At 41.1% G+C, this 21,556-nt stretch overlaps 1 pseudogene; it reads left to right on the top strand.

The window, feature by feature from the left end:
* The first annotated feature begins 5,782 nt into the window (after nt 1-5,782).
* On the top strand, nt 5,783-20,202 carry LOC113932613 (annotated as a pseudogene).
* Nucleotides 20,203-21,556: the final 1,354 nt, after the last annotated feature.

The following is a 21,556-nucleotide window of genomic DNA, read 5'->3' as shown; positions in this document are numbered from 1 at the left end:
GTCGTAAGAGAAGCCAATATTTTTCTGTCGCTTCTGGTGAGGAAATGGGGATCTTATGTACCCCTAAACTGGATTTGAGAGATAGAAGAGGTTGAATGAAAACAACTGGTTATTGTGAAAATAAGTCATTACTTACGTGCAGTTGCTTAACTCTCAGCTTAATGAGTTGTTTTGAAATCATAGTAATATTTTATTTGATTAAATTTGGCTAATTCTTTGATTTTTTGGGTTTAGACAGGAGACTGAAATAGAAATGCAAAGTAAGGAAGTGGAAAAATTCTATCAACTAATAATATTCTTTGGCTCCCCTTCTTCTCCCCTAAAGAAAATGCCCTTGACATTTTCCCAAATCACAAGTCAGAAGTAACTCTGATTTCTGATTGAGAATTGCCCAGATAAATACATTAAGACCAAGTCCCAGCTGAAGCTTCCTGGAGTCCTTAAGCGTCACATTCATTTTTTTTAAAAAGGCTAAGAGAGATCTTTGCTGTTCTAAGACCAATTTCCAACATTTTTTTTCCTTCTAAGCCTGAATTTCCAAAGACTTATTTAGATGTAAGCACTGACAGCCGTAATCATGTTTTAAATCTTGCTTTGTATCCTTAGTTATAATGTTGTTCAATTAATATTCAGAATAATGGAAGTGATGTGCCGTTTTGAAAACGACTTGAATACAATCCAATGCTTTGGGAAACTGACTCTCAAGAGGATTAATCAGCATTTAAAACTTGCATTAATAAAAATCTGATCTTCCCCCATGCGGCACACATAATACTTTTCGTTTTTAAACATTTAGTTTAATAATGCAGCATCCTTTGTCCTGATTTTTAAAGGGATTTTAAAATTGAGCTCCTTCAGATCCATTCTGCCTTGACCCTTGTACATAATTGGACACTTGCAATTTAAAAATATAAGGATGCTCTTTTGCATGGTGCCCTAAACTGGATTTCCATTATTGAAGAGAAGGGCAATAGTGGATGACAACTTTGTACTTAACATTTCAGTTTTTTCCCTCTCTTTTAGCCAGAGAGTTTTCAATCTTTCTTTAAATCTCAATTATCCAAACCCAGTCCTCAAGAGAAAAAGAGCTAAAAACTATCTCTAAATAATGAAAAATTAGCACTCGTAATAGGATCTTTTGCTGGAAATGGTATATGTCAAACAATATTGATAATTAGTGGTCTCTTTTTGTTTTTAAATAAGCATAAATAACACTGAGTTATTTACATGTAAACAAGGATTTGGATTCTAAATTTAAAATAAAATGACATGATGGAGAGTGAACTGGGACACAGTGGACTAAGGGCTCTGTTTGGCTTCTAGCTAAATGGGAATGAAATCAATTTTAGAAACAGGGAAGAAAGATGATTGTGAAAACAGAATAGGGGGAAAAAAAAAAAACAACAACTGCTGTTTCATCCTCGTCGGGTAATTGGCTGCTTTATGACCAGAAATCAAGTCAAGTGAGCGCGTGCTTCTGTAGTTTTTCTCTCTCTCCTTAGACCAGCGGCTTGCTCTCTGGCCCAGGGCCAGCTGCTTTTCCTCTGCCGAGACCCTGTCTGACACGGCTGACCAGAGCGAGAGAGAGAAAGGTCTTTGTGGTGCTAAAGGTGGCCTGGAAGGATTTTATTCTTCCCCTTGCATGATTTTAGAAAAATCTCGGAGCTTCTATGATGAAGCAGTAGACAACGCAGAGCAAATTCTTATCACTGCTGGGCCTTATTAGGTTTTTATAGCAGGCACAGCAAATGGTCAATAAATGCTTATTGAAAGCATCTCTTTAAAAGCCCTAATTAAGTGCCTGCCGGCCTGCCGTGGGTGGACCAGTTTCCGCTCTGGGGAGTTTTGCTCACCTGGCCACCTTTCCAACAGAGGGGGTACTGCTTTTCCTTGTAGCGGCAGCCTCCTTTGGTCTTCTTGAAGTCCTGTAACTGCTCTGAGATGGGGAGTGGGGGTCACGCAAAGAAGGCGGCTAGGTTGTAGGGAAGGCCAGGGTCTCTGACCATCTCCCGCCCCAAGGAGCACGTACAGTGGGTGGGGAAACGCCTGCGAGGTAGGGACAGCTAGTCAAGAGAACAAAAGCATGTATTTAAGATACAACTGGACCGAGAAGCGTCTGCATCATAGATACACCTAAGGGCATATTCCATTAATGAGGATGTTACAAACATGAAGCTCAAAAAACGGTGAAGTTCGATGGGAGCGTTGGTGGCCACTGCATTTTACCCACAGACCCAGTACATTTGCGCAGGTGATTGCGAGCTGGTTTGAATGAAGAGAGCATGAGGGCCCCAGCACTGTCTTTTGAAAAGGAAAGTGCCTGTGTTTCAAAGTCTCTTTCTTAGACTATCGAAAGGATTTTTGTTTGTTGGTTTGTTTGTTTTTCTGGCTCTGTAGTATTTTTTTCTCCACCTGTGGCTGTTGGGGGGGGTAGGTGACAAAGTTGGGCCCTAGGCCCCAGGGGGTACCCTGCCCCCTTCTAGAAGGAATGGAACAAAGAAAGTCTGCTCCCTGAAGACACTTTCTCAGGATCCTGGCATTTGGGGAATTTGTTTAGCTTCGGGGGTGGGGGGGTGGGGGCGGTGGTCAGATTTTACTACCCCTGTTTTGTGGTCAGATTTTGAACATTTTAACAAGCTCAAGGCTGGCTCTGCTCTTGGCTCAGGATAATCTTTCTAAAATTCAGACAAGATTAGGTTATTTCCTTGCTTTAAAATGTAAACGACTTCCCTTAGCCTATTAAAAGAAAGCTCAAACGAACCATGAGAGACTATGGACTCTGAGAAACAAACTGAGGGTTCCAGAGGGGAAAAGGGTGGGGGGATGGGTTAGCCTGGTGATGGGTATTAAGGAGCGCACGTACCGCATGGAGCACTGGGTGTTATACGAAAACAATGAATCATGGAACACTACATCAAAAACTAATGATGTAATGTATGGTGATTAACATAACATAATAAAATAAAATTTAAAAAAAAGAAAAGCTCAAAGCTTTAGCATTACCACCCTCGCCTTCACTGTCTGACCCCAGACCTCCCCTCAGGCTGTTATCTTTTCTTTTTCTTCCCCTATCCCCAGACATCTTGCCTTCAGGTCAGAGTAGCCTAGACATCACTCCTTAAACATGAGTGCTTTTCCTGACTCAGTGCTCTTGCTCAAATAATACCCCCTCCTTTGCATTTTGCCTGGAGAGCTCCTACTTATCCTTCAGTGCCCAGCTCAAATGCTGCCTCCTCCCTATGGCTCGTGCGGCCCGCTCCCCCCCCCCCCCCCGCCCCGTGCTCTCTGGGCTTCTGCCTCCTTCACCCTAACCCCGCTCAAAGAGAATTAGTCGCTCCCGTGGCAGTGTTCCCCTGATTAGAGCATTTATCGCTTAGGCTATGAATACTTTTTGTTATTGTTTCTCCCACAACACTGTGTATTATGCAAGAGTTGGAATACTGGTTCCAAAGTTGTTATTTCCTAAATGTTTGTTGAAGTCAATTTGCCCTTCAATAAGCATGAAGTGTATTTCAAAATCTTAGAACTAAAAGAATATCAAATAGTTTATAGTTAAAAGTTGATTTGTTTTCCTGAAGTCTACCAAATATAATAATTATAAATTAAGAGCTGAGACCAACCTTAGAATTTAAAAACTGTCTTTCAAAAGCTCTATATTTCTTTTCTATGCCAGATCCTAAGATGCAGTGATACATCTAATAATCATAAAAATATCTATTTTTTTTCTGGTCTCAGACAAACTTAGAATGTAGGTAGATTAATTTCTTGGTGTAGACTGTATATCTAGTCAAACTCCCTCTCTCCAACAAGAAGGGTGTTTGAATATGGATCTCGGCAAAGTATTTGATCAGATTCAAAGTAAGAATTGTATGGCTTGCAAGGCAGTGTGAAATTGCATTGAAGGAAGTTTTCCACAGTCTGATGTGGATGGGAGAAGCAGTATTCTTCTGTTCATATTTGTGGTGGGGTAGGTCCCACACCCGCCAAAGGCAAGTAGATCTCAAGCCTAGTTGCCTGTAAGAATCATCTAGAACAGGACGTGGAAAACTACAGCCCACAGGCTAAACCCAGCACGCTGCCTGTTTTTGCAACAGTGAAGTGCTATGGGAACACAGCCACACCCTCTCATTCTTGTGTTGTCTGTGGCTACTTTCACGGTACCAAGGCAGTGATGAATAGTTGCAACAAAAGTTGTATCACCCACAAAACTGAACATGTTTACTGTGTGGCTCTTTACAAAAAGATGTTTGCTCACCCCTTGACCTACAAGTTTCATTTGTGTTTTGTTTTTTAAATAACATAGATGGCTGAGCCCTGCTATAAGTGGATTAGTACTTGAAGGGATGGATATATTCTGGTCATTTGTATTTTTAGGATGCTCCATCCACGTGTGATTCTGATTACAGACTCCTCTAATTTTTATTTCTCAAGAAGTTATCATAAATCATGCCAAGCAAATTCTCACAACACAAGGAATATCTCTCTAAGGCGAGCTCCGTATTTTATCTATCTTTGCATCCATAATACCCAACACGGCTCCCACCATAATTAGATTCTGATAAGGCTTTTGATAAGTGAATGAGTGAAGGGCAAGGGGAGCAGTCTTAGATTGCAGATGCTACTAGAACCCACTAAAAATCAGAATCAATTGCAAGTACCCTCTCAGGCCCTGGATATGTGCCCTATTCCTTTCTAGTGAGATTTCTTTCTTTCTTCCAACTCCAAGCTAATCTAGAAAGACATAAATGCTCCTGATTCTCTGTGGATCTGAAATCTAAAAAAAAGTCCAAGAGTATCAAATGATGCATGCCTTGGTCTGCATAAACATGGTCATCTTCTCATTGCTTGGGACATTCAGGGAGGGAAAAAATCGACTCGTCATGAGAAATGGTGCAGATGGTATATTTGGCATCACCAGCCTGCAAAGATCAGAGATGCATTTATTTACATGACTTCGTTTGCATTGTGACCATTTATCTGGGCCCTTGCTCACATTTAACCTTTTGAAGGATCGGGAAGGAGGGAGCCATTCTGCCCTTGGGATCAGATGCAGGGAGCCCCTTATACGGATGATGTTTGCATTTCCTCCTACCTGCAAAATACTCATTTCTTACAGCATCGGAAAACATTTGGTTATGTTATCTCGTGGGTCCAGGAGGAGTGTGGAGTGTGCCAAATTTAAGAGCCATTGCCAAATGCCACGGTTTGCATTATGTAGACAGCACGCCAGTGGAACTGGCACTAACTAGTTGTAGATTCAAGCCCTGGCCTCAGAGGCAAAGGACCCCTGTTAGTCCTTTCCAACTGGGATCATGCCCTTTGCCTTTGGTTATGAGATATCTTTGTGTCTGTGCACAAAGTGTGGCCTGTGGGCACAGCTGACTGACCATTGTGACTGACCTCTTCCAGGCTGGGACAGTGGGCCCCCAGAGTGGTGCCCCAAAGGCCTCAGACCCCATGGGTGACTTGGAGATGCTGAAAAGCAGTATGGTGCCTTAGAAAGGGCCTTGGAGAACTTGGTGCTACACCTGGGCATACCACCTGCTGGGACGAGTCACTGGAGCGCTCATCTGTAAAATGGGGACAGGTTGCTGTCTTGATCTTTGGTTTCCTCATCTTTCAACAGGGATCATCAGAGTTGTTAACGATAGCCCAGCTCATCCATACAAGTCACAGGGCTCCGGAACTGGCACCAAGTAAACTCTCAATGAAAGTTTTTATTATTACTATTATTATAATTATCGTTATTATCAACATAAGCAGCTTGCCTCACATCGTGGGTATGAAGATGGAACAGCTGCTGATGTGCTCTGTGAATGTGCAGAGCTCGGCAGGTGTGAGGAACGATTGCTTCAGAGGGAAGGAAGGGTAAGTGCTTCTAAAGCCTATCTGTCAAAGCACATTTCAACATGACTCCTTGGCCGAGTGTCCTGAATTTTTTTTAAGTGTTTTTTTTAAGATTTTATTTATTTATTTGAGAGAGAGAGAGAGCACGAGCGGGGGGATCAGCAGAGGGAGAGGGAGAAGCTGACTCCCCACTGAGCAGGGAGCCCAGTGTGGGGCTCGATCCGAGGACCCTGGCATCATGACCTGAACCGAAGGCAGACGCTTAACCCACGGAGCCACCTAGGCGCCCTGTAAGTTTTTATTTTAATTCCAGTTAGTTAACATACAGTGTTCTATTTCTATTAGTTTCAGGGGTACAACATAGTGATTCAACACTTCCGTACATCATCAGGTGCTCCTCACAAGTGTTCTCCTTGATCCCCATCCCCTATTTCACCCATCTCCCCATCTACCTCCCCTCTGGTAACCATTAGTTTGTTCTCTATAGTTAAGATTCTGTTTCTTGATTTGTCTCTCTCACTCTCTCTCTTTTTTCCCTTTGCTCATTTATTTTGTCTCTCAAATTCCACATGTGAGTGAAATCATATGGTATTTGTCTTTCTCTGACGGACTTATTTTGCTTAGCATAATACTCTCTAGCTCCATCCATGTCATTGCAAACGGCCCAATATTTTTGAAGTAAGAAGCTACTTTTTATTTTTGTAAACTCTTGAGAGACTCTGTCCATGGGTAAGCAGTTGTTCTGATGGGCTGTGGATGAGTGAAGAGGTAGCTGATGTGCTGTGGGAATGTTCCTGAGCAGAACCAGGGTGGGGCCCGCTGCCTGAGCTGCACTTCCGCTGCGTGTGAGGTGGTCACAAGGGGAACGCAAGAGGACTTGTACCAGAGAAGGCAAGCACGTGAGCCATCGACCTGGAGGAGCGTCAGGACAGAGAAACCATTCCCTGGTTTCCTTAAATTCGTGTTACTTCATTTTGCCTGTGAGCCTCGTGGTTCCATTCAGTAGGCATCTCCTGCTCTATTACGGCTCCTAGACCCCATACAAAAGGGGCTGTGCTTTGAGGAAGCTAAGTAAAGTTATCTCTCTCCTGGTGGAAACATGAAAAGATGGAAGGAATCAAGGCTGCCCTTGAAAATGATGTGAAGATGTGGATATATGAGAGTCCATTATTTTTTATAAGCACATTACAACATTGTTTCATGAGGAAACATTATTGCACTGTGTTGTCTACCAGGCTTTCATGAGGAGTCTTAAATGCAACTAGAAGAAATCCCAGAGGCTCACAATGACAGCCACTGGTCATGACAGTGGTGTCTCCGAAACTTGGGCGCCACATGCCTCACGGGTGGGATGCTCCCAGGTGCCCTGCAAGGCCTTGTTGGCACTGCTCTGAAACACTCACCTGGGTCAAGCAATTCAGTAGGTCAGGCCAGTCAACACACATATCTCACCTGCCTACAGAAATTCTAGGCAGATAATAGGTACTGAATAAAAACTTAAGACTAATATAATAGTAACAGTAATAATAAGATATAATATTTGTTAAAGACTTACTAGATGCCAGGCCCTTTCATCGTACCTTACATGTGTTGATTAATATTAGCCTCAAATAGTTGAATGAGATAGCATTATTATTATTACTGTGTTTAGTTAGAGGTGGAGAAATATAGCCTTTGAGAACCTAAGCAACTTGGTCAAGAGCATAGTCAGAAGTGGTAGGGCTGGGATTCCACCGAGGCAGACAGACTCTGAGCCCATAAACCATATGCCGGTGGCCCTACAGACTTGATTTAAAAGTAACATGCAGCGGGGGCGGAGCAAGATGGCGGAGGAGTAGGAGACCTGGATTTAGTCTGGTCTCAGGAATTCAGCTGAATGGGGATCAAACCATTCTGAACACCTATGAACTCAACAGGAGATCGAAGAAGAGAGTAGCAACAACTCTCTAAACAGAGAAGTGACCACTTATTGGAAGGTAGGACGTATGGAGAAGTGAATCCCAGGCGATATTCGGGAGGATAGACGGTGGGGGAGGGGGCCTCCGTCGGTCGCTTCTGGCAAGTGATAGAGCCGCGGAGCACAAAATCGGACCTTTTAGAAGTTGGCTCCGCTGAGGGGCGTCGCTCCAGTGGCTAAGCGGGGGGTGGAACCCTTGCGGGACAGTGTGGTCTCTGGACCCTCGGGGTCACAGAAAGACTGGGGGTGCCTGAGTGCGGCAGAGCTCCCAGGTATCGGAGCGGGGAAGCCGGCTGCAGAGACGGAGCCGAGGCGCGGGCTCTCAGCTCGGGGTGGCCATAAACTGTGATCCGCGGCCCCGTCGGGCCACTGCTCCTCCAGCGGGGACCCAACAAGTGGCAGAGCCGGGGAGACTCCCCTCCCTCCCCCGGGAGGAGCGGCGCGGGAGCGCACCGCAGGGATCTGCTGGGTTTGGAGACTCCACACGGGGTCGGGAGCCAGAGATAGAAACGCTCGGTCACAGGCCGGGTGAGCACGGAGAGCGGCCGGAGACCAGGGAGACGGGAGTGACTGCTTTTCTCTGCGCACTGAGGAGCGGGGCCCCGAGTTCTCAGCTCTTCCGGGTGGAGATTAGGAGGCCACCATTTTCACCCTGGTCCTCCAAAGCTGTAGCGAGAGCTTGCAGGGAACAAAAGCTCCTGAGAGCAAACCCAAGCAGCTTGCTTAGCCCGGACCGACAAGGGCGGGGCAATTCCGCCTCCGGCAAAGACATTTGGGAACCACGGCAACAGGCCCCTCCCCCAGAAGATCAGCACAAACAGCCAGCAAGCCAAGACCAAGTTTACCGATCAAGGAGAACGGGAGAACTCCAGCGCTAGGGGAATACTGCACATAGAATTCATGGCTTTTTTTACAATGATTCGTTAGTTTTTCAAAGTTAATTTTTTTAACTTTTTTTAAAATTTTTCTTTTTCCCTTTTTCAACCAACATCTTATCAATCCCTTTTTTAAAAAAACTTTTTTTATTTTTCATTTTTAGAGTCATATTTTATCCCTTCATAGTAGTTACCCTTATTTTTGGCATATATATATAAATTGTTCTCTCTTTAAAATTTTAAGATACAGTTTCTTCTAACAGATCAAAATACACCCTAAATCACTAGTGTATGGCTTTGTTCTAGTATCCTGCCTGATCACATTCTCTTTTTTCTTTTTTTTTTTAATCTTCTTCTTTCTTTTTTCAAACAACTTCTTATCTTATCAATTCCTTTTATAAAATCTTTTGTACTTTTCATCTTAACAGTCATCTTCCATCCCTTCATTGTATCAACCCTTATTTTGTACATAAGTCTTTCTTCCTTTAAAATTTTAGGAGGCACTTTTTTCTAACAGACCAAAATATGCCCAAAATCTAGTGTGTGGCACTGATCTATGCACTAGCCTGATCATATCTGATCATATTCTGGTTTTTTTGTATTGTTCTGTTTTTGTTTTTATCTTTTTTTTTCCTTCTCTTTCTTTTTTTTTTCCTTCTCTTTCTTTTTTCTTTCTTTCCCTTTCTTTTCCCCTGGTTTCAGGTCTTTTCTGATTTGTAAAGAGTATATTTGCTGGGGACGTTGTTAACCTGTTAGCATTTTGTTCTCTCATTCATCTATTCTCCTCTGGACAAAATGACAGGACGAAAAAAATCACCTCAGCAAAAAGAAGGTACTACTAAGAGGTAGTACCATCTGCCAGGGACCTACTCAATACGGACATTAGTACGATGTCAGACCTAGAGTTCAGAATCATGACTTTAAAGATACTAGCCGGGCTTGAAAAAAGCATGGAAGTTATTAGAGAAACCCTTTCTGGAGAAATAAAAGAACTAAAATCTAACCAAGTCAAAATCAAAAAGGCTATTGATGAGGTGCAGTCAAAAATGGGGGCACTAACTGCTAGGATAAATGAGGCAGAAGAGAGAATCAGCGATATAGAAGACCAAATGATGGAAAATAAAGAGGCTGAGAAAAAGAGAGAGAAACAACTACAGGATCACGAGGGCAGAATTCGAGAGATAAGTGATATGATAAGACAAAACAACATTAGAATAATTGGGATCCCAGAAGAAGAAGAAAGAGAAAGAGGGGCAGACGTTATATTGGAGCAAATAATAGCAGAAAACTTCCCTAATGTGAGGAAGGAAACAGGCATCAAAATCCAGGAGGCACAGAGAACCCCTCTCAAAATCAATAAAAATAGGTCAACACCCCGCCATCTAATAGTAAAACTTACGAGTCTCAGAGACAAAGAGAAAATCCTGAAAGCAGCTCGGGAGAAGAGATATGTAACCTACAATGGTAGAAACATTAGATTGGCAACAGACCTATCCACAGAGACGTGGCAGGCCAGAAAGGACTGGCATGATATCTTCAGAGCACTAAATGAGAAAAATATGCAGCCAAGAATACTATATCCAGCTAGGCTCTCATTGAAAATAGAAGGAGAGATAAAAAGCTTCCAGGACAAACAAAAACTAAAGGAATTTGCAAACACGAAACCAGCCCTACAAGAAATATTGAAAGGGGTCCTCTAAGCAAAGAGCGAGCCTAAAAGCAGCATAGATCACAAAGGAACGCAGACAATATACAGTAACAGTCACCTACAGGCAATACAATGGCACTAAATTCATACCTTTCAATAGTTACTCTGAATGTAAATGGGCTAAATGCCCCAATCAAAAGACACAGGCTATCAGATTGGATTAAAAATCAAGACCCATCAATATGCTGTCTGCAGGAGACTCATTTTAGACCCAAAGACACCCCCAGATTGAAAGTGAGGGGGTGGAAAACAATTCACCATGCTAATGGACACCAAAAGAAAGCTGGGGTGGCAATCCTTATATCAGACAAATTAGATTTTAAAACAAAGACTGTAATAAGAGATGAAGAAGGACACTATATCCTACTTAAGGGTCTATCCAACAAGAAGATCTAACAATTGTAAATATCTATGCCCCTAACATGGGAGCAGCCAATTTTATAAGGCAATTAATAACAAAAGCAAAGAGACACATTGACAACAATACAATAATAGTGGGGGATTTTAACACCCTCCTGACTGAAATGGACAGATCATCTAAGCAAAAGATCATCAAGGAAATAAAGACTTTAAATGACACACTGGACCAAATGGACTTCACAGACATATTCAGAACATTCCATCCCAAAGCAATGGAGTACACATTCTTCTCTAGTGCCCATGGAACATTCTCCAGAATTGATCACATCCTAGGTCTCAAATCAGGTCTCAACCGGTACCAAAAGATTGGGATTATTCCCTGCATATTTTGAGACCACAATGCTTTGAAACTAGAACTCAATCACAAGAGGAAAGTCGGAAAGAACTCAAATACATGGAGGCTAAAGAGCATCCTACTAAAGAATGAATGGGTCGACCAGGAAATTAAAGAAGAATAAAAAAATTCATGGAAACTAATGAAAATGAAAACACAACTGTTCAAAATCTTTGGGATACAGCAAAGGCAGTCCTGAGAAGAAAGTATATAGCAATACAAGCCTTTCTCAAGAAACAAGAAAGGTCTCAAATACACAACCTAACCCTACACCTAAGGGAGCTGGAGAAAGAACAGCAAATAAAGCCTAAACCCAGCAGGAGAAGAGAGATAATAAAGATCAGAGCAGAAAGAACAGTAGAACAGATCAACGAAACTAGGAGCTGGTTCTTTGAAAGAATTAACAAGATTGATAAACCCCTGGCCAGACTTATCAAAAAGAAAAGAGAAATGACCCAAATCAACAAAATCATGAATGAAAGAGGAGAGATCACAACCAACACCAAAGACATACAAACAATTATAAGAACATATTAGGAGCAACTCTATGCCAGCAAATTAGATAACCTGGAAGAAATGCGTGCATTCCTAGAGATGTATCAACTGCCAAAATTGAACCAGGAAGAAATAGAAAACCTGAACAGACCTTTAACCACTAAGGAAATTGAAGCAGTCATCAAAAACCTCCCAACAAACAAAAGCCCAGGGCCAGATGGCTTCCCAGGGGAATTCTACCAGACATTTAAAGAAGAATTAATACCTATTCTCCTGAAACTGTTCCAAAAAATAGAAAGGGAAGGAAAACTACCAAACTTGTTTTATGATGCCACCATTACCTTGATCCCAAAACCAGACAAAGACCCCATCAAAAAGGAGAATTACAGACCAATATCCTTGATGAACATGGATGCAAAAATTCTCACCAAAATACTAGCCAATAGGATCCAACAGTACATTAAAAGGATTATTCACCATGACCAAGGGGGATTTATCCCTGGGCTGCAAGGATGGTTCAACATCTGCAAATCAATCAATGTGATACAATACATTAACAAAAGAAAGAACAAGAATCATAAGATCCTCTCAATAGATGCAGAAAAAGCATTTGACAAAGTACAGCATCTTTCTTGATCAAAACTCTTCAGAGTATAGGGAGAGGGTACATACCTCAATATCATAAAAGCCATCTATGAAAAACCTACAGCGAATATCATTCTCAATGGGGAAAAGCTGAGAACTTTTCCCCTAAGGTCAGGAACGCGGCAGGGATGTCCACTATCACCACTGCTATTCAACATAGTATTAGAAGTCCTAGCCACAGCAAGCAGACAACAAAAAGAAATCAAAGGCATCCAAATCGGCAAAGAGGAAGTCAAACTCTCACTCTTTGCAGATGATATGATACTGTAGGTGGAAAACCCAAAAGACTCCACCCCAAAACTGCTAGAACTCATACAGGAATTCAGTAAAGTAGCAGGATATAAAAATCAATGCACAGAAATCAGTGGCATTCCTATACACCAACCACAAGACAGAAGAGAGACAAATCAAGGAGTCGATCCCATTTACAATTGCACCCAAAACCATAAGATACCTAGGAATAAATCTAACCAAAGAGGCAAAGGATCTGTACTGAGAAAACTATAAAATACTCAGGAAAGAAATTGAGGAAGACACAAAGAAATGGAAAAACGTTCCATGCTCATGGATTGGGAGAACAAACATTGTGAAGATGTCAATGCTACCTAGAGCAATCTACACATTCAATGCAATCCCCATCAAAATACCATCCACTTTTTTCAAAGAAATGGAACAAATAATCCTAAAATTTGTATGGAACCAGAAGAGACCCCGAATAGCCAGAGGAATGTTGAAAAAGAAAAGCAAAGGTGGCGGCATCACAATTCCGGACTTCCAGCTCTATTACAAAGCTGTCATGAAGACACTATGGTACTGGCACAAAAACAGACACATAGATCAATGGAACAGAATAGAGAGCCCAGAAATGGACCCTCAACTCTATGGTCAACTAATCTTTGACAAAGCAGGAAAGAATGTTCAATGGAAAAAAGACAGTCTCTTCAACAAATGGTGTTGGGAAAATTGGACAGTCACATGCAGAAGAATGAAACTGGACCATTTCCTTACACCACACACAAAAATAGACTCCAAATGGTTGAAAGACCTAAATGTGAGACAGAAGTCCATCCAAATCCTAAAGGAGAACACAGGCAGCAACCTCTTCGACCTCAGCCACAGCAACTTCTTCCTAGAAACATCGCCAAAGGCAAGGGAAGCCAGGGCAAAGATGAACTATTGGGACTTCATCAAGATAAAAAGCTTTTGCACAGCAAAAGAAACAGTCCACAAAACCAAAAGACAACCGACAGAATGGGAGAAAATATTTGCAAATGACATATCAGATAAATGGCTAGTATCCAAAATCTATAAAGAACTTATCAAACTCAACACCCAAAGAACAAATAATCCAATCAAGAAATGGGCAGAAGACATGAACAGACATTTTTCCAAAGAAGACATCCAAATGGCCAACAGACACATGAAAAAGTGCTCAACATCGCTCGGCATCAGGGAAATCCAAATCAAAACCTCAATGAGATACCACCTCACACCAGTCAGAATGGCTAAAATTAACAAGTCAGGAAACGACAGATGTTGGCGGGGATGCGGAGAAAGGGGAACCCTCCTACACTGTTGGTGGGAACGCAAGCTGGTACAGCCACTCTGGAAAACAGTATGGAGGTTCCTCAAACAGTTGAAAATAGAGCTACCATACGATCCAGCAATTGCACTACTGGGTATTTACCACAAAGATACAAATGTAGGGATCCGAAGGGGTACGTGCACCCCGATGTTTATAGCAGCAATGTCCACAATGTCCACAATTCCAATCTGTGGAAAGAGCCAAGATGCCCATCGACAGATGAATGGATAAAGAAGATGTGGTGTATATACACAATGGAATATTATACAGCCATAAAAAGGAATGAGATCTTGCCATTTGCAACAACGTGGATGGAACTGGAGGGTGTTATGTGGAGTGAAATAAGTCATTCAGAGAAAGACATGTATCATATGACCTCTCTGATATGAGGGATTCTTAATCTCAGGAAACAAACTGAGTGTTGTTGGAGTGGTGGGGGGTGGGAGGGATGGGGTGGCTGGGTGATAGACATTGGGTAGGGTATGTGCTATGGTGAGCGCTGTGAATTGTGCTAGACTGTTGAATCACAGATCTGTACTTCTGAAACAAATAATGCAACATATGTTAAGAAAAAAGAAAAAGAAGAAGATAGCAGGAGGGGAAGAATGAAGGGGAGTAAGTCGGAGGGGGAGACGAGCCATGAGAGACGATGGACTCTGACAAACAAACTGAGGGTTCTAGAGGGGAGGAGGGTGGGGGATGGGTTAGCTTGGTGATGGGTATTAAAGAGGGCACATTCTGCGTGGAGCACTGGGTGTTATGCACAAACAATGAATCATGGAACAGTACATCAAAAACTAATGATGTAATGTATGGTGATTAACATAATAAAAAAATAAAAATAAATTAACATGCAGCTTTATTCTTTTTTTAAAGATTTTATTTATTTATTTGAGAAAGAGTGTACAATTGGGGGGGCAGGGGGGAATTGGGACAAGCAGACTCCCCACTGAGTGAGGAGTCTGACTTGGGACTCGATCGCAGAACCCTGAGGTCATGACCTGAGCTGAAGGCAGATGTTTGACTGAGCCACCCAGGCGCCCCCCCAAAGTAACATGCAGCTTGCAAAAGAAACCAAGTGTTGAATTAGGGGAATATCTGCTTAAGGTGCTTCTTTAACTGATTGCATTTTAATTTTTAGCCTGACAGATTTTTTTTTTAATGGGTATAACTTTAGTAAAAACTTAATAAAAATTTATGCAAAACAAATCTTGGAGCATTGTAGAGCAGGTGCTTGATGATTGGTCTGAGGCTATGGAAGGAAGGAAGGAAGGAGGGAAGGAGGTGGGGGGCAGGAAGGAAGGAGGGAAGGAGGTGGGGGGCAGGAAGGAAGGAGGGAAGGAGGTGGGGGGCAGGAAGGAAGGAAGAAAGAAGGAAAGATAGGAGGCTAATTTGATGGTATAAATAGAAACCGTGTGCATCATTATAAGTTCTTCTATTTTCTTTCTTTATGCTTCCTGCTTCTTTATAGTGTGCACTTCTCAGAGAAGTGAGAACTGCCTAACAGTCTGGGCCTAGTTCTGTGTCCTCCACTGTGAGGGGGAAGGTGGCACAGAATTACAGGAAAGAAGGAATGAGGTCTCTGTTCTCCTGTGTGCAACTCCACCCCAGGAACCAAAGCTCAAATAGGCCTTCCCTTCAGCCTGGGAGCAGGGGCGAATGACAGCCAGACTCGAGAACCCCTCCTGAACACGAGCCTCTCCCAGCTCCACCCGCAGGGCAGACTACACGGAGGGAGGCGAGGCTGCCACACGCAGCGGAAGATGGTGGTAGATGTACTACACAGAGCTGAGAGGCCAAGGAGCGGTGATGGCGGGGGGTGCGGGTCGCCTGCTCTTGCATAGCACTTTGCAGAGGGAGTGGATGGTCTCCAACATCTAGGAAGGTTGCAAATGAGATGAAAGGGGAGATTTCTGCTGGAGAGAAGGAAGCATGGCACACAGAGGTCCCTGGAGGAGAGAGAGCAAATGGAAGTCACCCAAGGAAAGATGCTTGTCTCATGAAGAAGCATTCAGCTGTTCCAGTGGAGAGGGAGGTGTGCATGGTGGACAGAAGGAGCACATCTCATCTTTGTAAAAATGCCCAGGCAGAGTCAGCTCTCAGGCCTGCAGAGTTAGAACTCTCCTAAAAGTGCTTTGAAACACAAGAGAAAGTAGTATCCACCTTCTGAGTGGCCGAAGAGGGAGTGGTGGGTGACAACTTACTAAGTCTTTTTCCCAATAAGTTGCTGCCGCTGGATAATTGACTTGAAGAAATGGATAGCTTCTTTGTGCATTTGTCCATGTCGACTTTGTAGTACAGTTTTTTCAGGGGCGCTATGGACTGCCTTGTGTCCTCCTAAAACTCATGTGAAGCCCTAATCCCCAATGTGACTGTATTTGGAGTAAAAGGAAGTAATTAAGGTTAAATAGGGTCCTTAGGGTGGCATCTTGCTCTGATAGGATTAATAGCCTACTAAGAGATACCAGAGAGCTCCTACTCCCTGTCCGTCAGGTGAGAACACAGCAAGAAGGCTGCCGTCTGCCTCTGGGAGAGAGCCCTCGCTAGGAACACGATTAGCTCGCACCTTGATTTTGGGCTGCCCAGAGCCCTAAGAAAATAAATTCCTGTGTTTATGCGTGATCAGTAGTATTTTGGTCTGGCAGCCCAAGCAGACTAAGAAAGGAGGAAAAAAAAAAATGCTCTAAATATCTGCAAACCCAATCTCTTGTAGGCTGTGCTCAGAGAAGATTATAAAGCAAAAGGTCTTTGTAAAACTTTGGCTTTCTTTATGGGAACTGAAGGATTATCCCCAAACGATCCATCTGAGCCCCAAGGTTTATATTTGGGAGGCCAACATTTATTTTGAAAAGTCTGGATACATTTTGAAAATGAAAAGGGCTGTATGGAAAGTAGCACTATTAAAGCAGAGAGTGAATAAAAGATGAGAGAAGGAACCTAAAAAAGAAAAAAAAAATCCTACAGAGAGGAGAATGCTTAGACCAGCTTCAGTACTGAATATTTCCTTTTAAAAAAAATTCATGTCTCCTAAAACCAACTCCAAATGGAATCATATAAACCCAAACACTAGAATCAGGGGAATTCTCCAGTGAGGGAGAACATTTTGATAATATTAGTAATTTAGTTTTCTCATAAGGAAATAAAAAGGAAATTAATTCAATGATTTGTTACAAATAGTTGCAAAAATGTACAGTTTCAGAGATTAGTGGGGAATACAGATCCTGCTGGAGGCAGCACTTCTCTGCTCTGCTAGAGGGGATGAATTATAAGATTTTATGTGTGTTTGAGGTGGAAGAGGGGAATCGGAAACTCCCTGCCTCCTGTCCCTTGTCCTGGAAAAAGTACACACATGCAGGGAATGCATTTCCTGCTTTCTTGCCTTATTGAATTTCTGTTTTCTTTTTTTTCCCCTGGTTAATATTTGCTTGACATTTTTTTCCATCTTTATTGAGACGTAATGAACATGTAATATTGTGTTAGTTTAAGGTGTACTATGTGATGATTTAATGCCTGTATATATTGCAGTATGATTACAAAAATAAGGTTAGTTCACACATCCATCACCTCACATAGTTACTTCTTTCTGTGTGTGTGTATGGTGAGAAATTTTAAGATCTACTCTTTTAGCAACTTTCAAGGATAGAGTATAATATTGTTAACTACTGTCACCGTGCTGTACATCAGATCCCAGATATTATTCATCTCAAAGCTGAAGGTTTGTATCCTTGGACCACCCTCACACATCCCCCCCTGCTTCCCCCATCCCTAGCAACCACCAATCTATTGTTTCTATGAGTTCAGTTTTTTTAGATTCTGCATATAAGTGAGATCATACAGTACTTGTTTTTCTCTGACTTCTTTCATTTAGCATAACGCTGTCAAGGTTCATTCATGTTGTTGCAAATGGCAGGATTTCCTTCTGAATAATATTCCATTATATGAATGGAATATAGATAGATAGATATAGACATCTTACATTTTCTTTTCATTCATCTGTTGATAGGTACATTATGGTTTTCATGTCTTGGCTATTGTAAATAATGCTAAAATGAACCTGGGACACAGATAGCTCTTCAAGATAGAGATTTCATTTCCTTCTGATATATACCCAAAATAGAATTGATGAATCATATGGTAGTTTATTTTTCAGTTTTTTTGTTTGTTTGTTTGTTTTGATAATAGCCATTCTAACCTATGTGAAATGATGGCTCCTCGTGGTTAAATTTGCATTTCTCTGATGATTAGCAATGTGATGAATGTGGTAGACCTTTCCATGTACCTGTTGGCCCCCCATTTGTAGATCTTCCTTGAGAAAATATCTATCCAGGTCCCATTTTTAATTGGCTTATTTGGGTTTTGTTTGTTTGTTGGATCTTGTTACTGAGTTTGACTTCCTTGTATATTTTGGACATTAACCTCTTATCAGATACATGGTTTGCAAATATTTTCTTTCATTCCACAGATTGCCTTTTCATTTTTTTGATTATTTTTTTTTGCTGTGCCGAAACTCTTTGGATTGATGTAGTACCACTTGTTTACTTTTTCTTTTGTTTCTTGTGCTTTTGGTGTCAAACCCAAAAACACCATCGCTACGGCCAATGTTAAGGAGCTTACCCCCGTCTGTTTTCTTCTAGAACTTTTACAGTTTCAGGTCTTACATTTAGGTCTTAATCCATTTTGAGTTCCTTTTTGTGAATAGTGTAAGATAAGGGTCTAGTTCATTCTTCTGCATTTGAATATCTAGTTTTCCCAACATTTATTTCCATTCATTTATTGAAGAGACTATTTTTTCTTCATTAAGTAGTATTAGCTCCTTTGTCAAATACTAGTTGATCATGTATGCATGGGTTTATTTCTGGATTCTCAGTTCTGTTCCAGTGGCCTATGTATCTGTTTTTATGCCTACTTTTTTGATTACTCTAGCTTTGTGATATAATTTGAAATCAGGAAGTGTGATACATTCAGCTTAGCTCTTCTTTCTCATTGCTTCGGTTATTTAGGGTTTCCCATTTTTCCATATGAATTTTAGAATTTTTTTCTATTTCCATAAAGAATCCATTCAAATCTGAATAGGGGTTGCACTGAATCTGTAGATCACTTTGACTAGTATGGACGTTTTAACAATGTTAGTTTTTCTAATCCATGAACACAGAATATCTTTTAATTTATTTGTTTTCTTTAGTTTTTTTCATCAGTGTTTTATAGTTTGGAAAGTATACAGATCTTTCACCTCCTTGGTTAAATTTATTCCTAAGAAAAATTTTTTGATGCTATTCTAAATGCTGGGGTGGGGAGGTGTCTTTATTTCATTTTCAAATAGTTCCTTGTGAGTGTCTAGAAATGCAGTTGATTCTTGTATGTTGATCTTGTTGATTAGAAAAGAAAATGAGAGTGGCAGTTAGGCAAATGAGTGATATCCAAAGAGAAAAGTAAAGAGAGAAACAGTCTGTGAAAGATGCTGCCAAGAAGGGCCAGAAGGATGTCTGCATGGTTCTGGCTAATGACTTGATAGGTCAAGAAAGGCTGTGAGCAAGCTTTATGCACCCAAAGCTCACATGAACTCTGTCCTCATGGATGAAGAACCAGCTGGTGGTTTGAGGAAGGAAGTCAAATTCAATAACAAGATCCAACAAACAAACAAAACCCAAATAAGCCAATTAAAAATGGGACCTGGATAGATATTTTCCCAAGGAAGATCTACAAATGGCCAACAGGTATATCAAGGTATATCCACTTCTTTTCCCTGCAAAAGAGCACAGAAGTGATGAAGGCTGCTTGGAGTCTTGTGAAGATCTCATCAATCCAGGGCACCATATGGGAATTGTCCAAAGAGATTATGAAGGCTGGGATTATGGAAGAGGTGATAGAGGAGGACACTTTTGAAAGCACGGATGGTCTGGAAGAAATGGAAGAAGTAGCAGAAGTGGAATTGATAAGGTTTTGTTTGAAATTACAGCAGGAGCCTTTGGCAAAGCACCTCATAATGTGACTGATATACTTCTGGAGACCAAACCTCCAGGAGGAATAGCCAGCTCAGAAAATAAGGAGTAGGAAGAAGTCTTAGAGGCCATGTAGTCCTCGCTGGCCAGGCTCTACAGTGTGGGGCTGCCTACCTGGGCTATCAGCCTCTTCACGGCTCACCCATCAGATCACATACACTCTCTGACACAGCCACCTTTTTATGTGTCTCTTGCATTACACCTCTGTGATGAGGCATTGCATTCTGGAGGAGGTTCTTTGCTAAAATCTCTTCACTCTCTGCAGAGGTTTTGGGATCTCAATGGGATTGTTCTTATAACAGCTGGTATAATACATGCATCATTTTCAGCTGTATAAACTAATATTTTTTATGGGAAAGGTAGAGAAATCTGTCTTCTCTCAAAGCACTTCTGAGAATAGAGCTGATGGCCTGACTGATGAGGATTGTGTACTTTTTTTGTTGTTTATAAAACTCTACATAAATACATTTTAATAAATTTCTGCTTTAACACAGAAAAAAAGTTTTTAGAGTTTTTTATATATAAGATCATGTCATCTACAAAGAGAGACAATTTTACTTCTTCCTTTCTGTTGGATGATTTTTTATTTCTTTTTCTTGCCTGATTGCTCTAGCATTACCTTGATACCAAAGCCAGATAAGTCCTCTGGCTAGGACTTCCAGTATGGGGTTGAATAAGAGTGGGCACCCTTGTCCTGTTCCTCATCTTATAGGATAAACTTAACCTTTCACCATTGAGTATGTTGTTAGCTGTGGGCTTGTCATATATGGCCTTCATTATGTTGAGATATGTTACTTATATATCCAATTTGTTAAGAGTTTTTATTATGAAAGGATATTGAAATTTTTAAAATGCTCCACTCCGTCTATTGAGATGATTATATTAATTTTATCTTTTATTCTATTAATGTGATATATCACATTTATTGATTTGCATTTGTTGAAACATCCTTGCATTCCAGGAATGAATCCCACTCGATCATGGTGTGTGATCCTTTCATTATGCTGTTGAATTCTGTTTGCTAGTATTCTGTTGAGAATCTTTGCCTCTATATTCACCAGGGATATTGGCCTGTAGTTTTTTTCTTGTACTGTCCTTATCTGGCTTTGGTATCAAAGTAATGTTAGTAGCATCATGGAATGAATTTTGGAGAGTTCCCTACTCTTCAGTTTTTGGGGAGAGTTTGAGAAGGATTGGTGTTAATTCTTCTTAAATGTTTGGGAGGATTCACTAGTGAAATAATCTGGTCCTAGGCTTTCCTTGGAGGTTTTCAATAACTGATTTAATCTCCTCACTTATTATTGGATATACAGACTTTCTGTTTCTTTATGATTCAGTCCCACCCGGTTGTACATTTCTAGTAATGTATCTGTTTCTTCTAGGTCATCCAATTTGTGGCATAAATTGTTCACAGTAGTCTCTTATGATCCTTTGTATTTCTGCGGTATCAGTTGTAATGTCTCCTTTGTCAGTTACAATTTTATTTGAATTCACTCTCTTTTTCTTGGTTAATCTAACTAAAGATTTGTCAACTTTGTCTTTTCAAAGAACTATTAGTTTTTTTAAAAAATCTTTTCTATTGTTTTCCTATTCTCTATTTCATTTATTTCTGCTCTAATCTTTATAATTTTCTTCCTTCTGCTTACTTTGGTCTTAGTTTTTTCTTCTTTTTCTAGTTCCTTGTAATGTTA

Source organism: Zalophus californianus, chromosome 10, assembly GCF_009762305.2.
Source record: "Zalophus californianus isolate mZalCal1 chromosome 10, mZalCal1.pri.v2, whole genome shotgun sequence".
NCBI classification, from domain to species: Eukaryota; Metazoa; Chordata; class Mammalia; order Carnivora; family Otariidae; genus Zalophus; species Zalophus californianus.
Note: the sequence above shows the minus strand (reverse complement) of the source record. Positions and strands in the feature narration are given on the sequence as shown.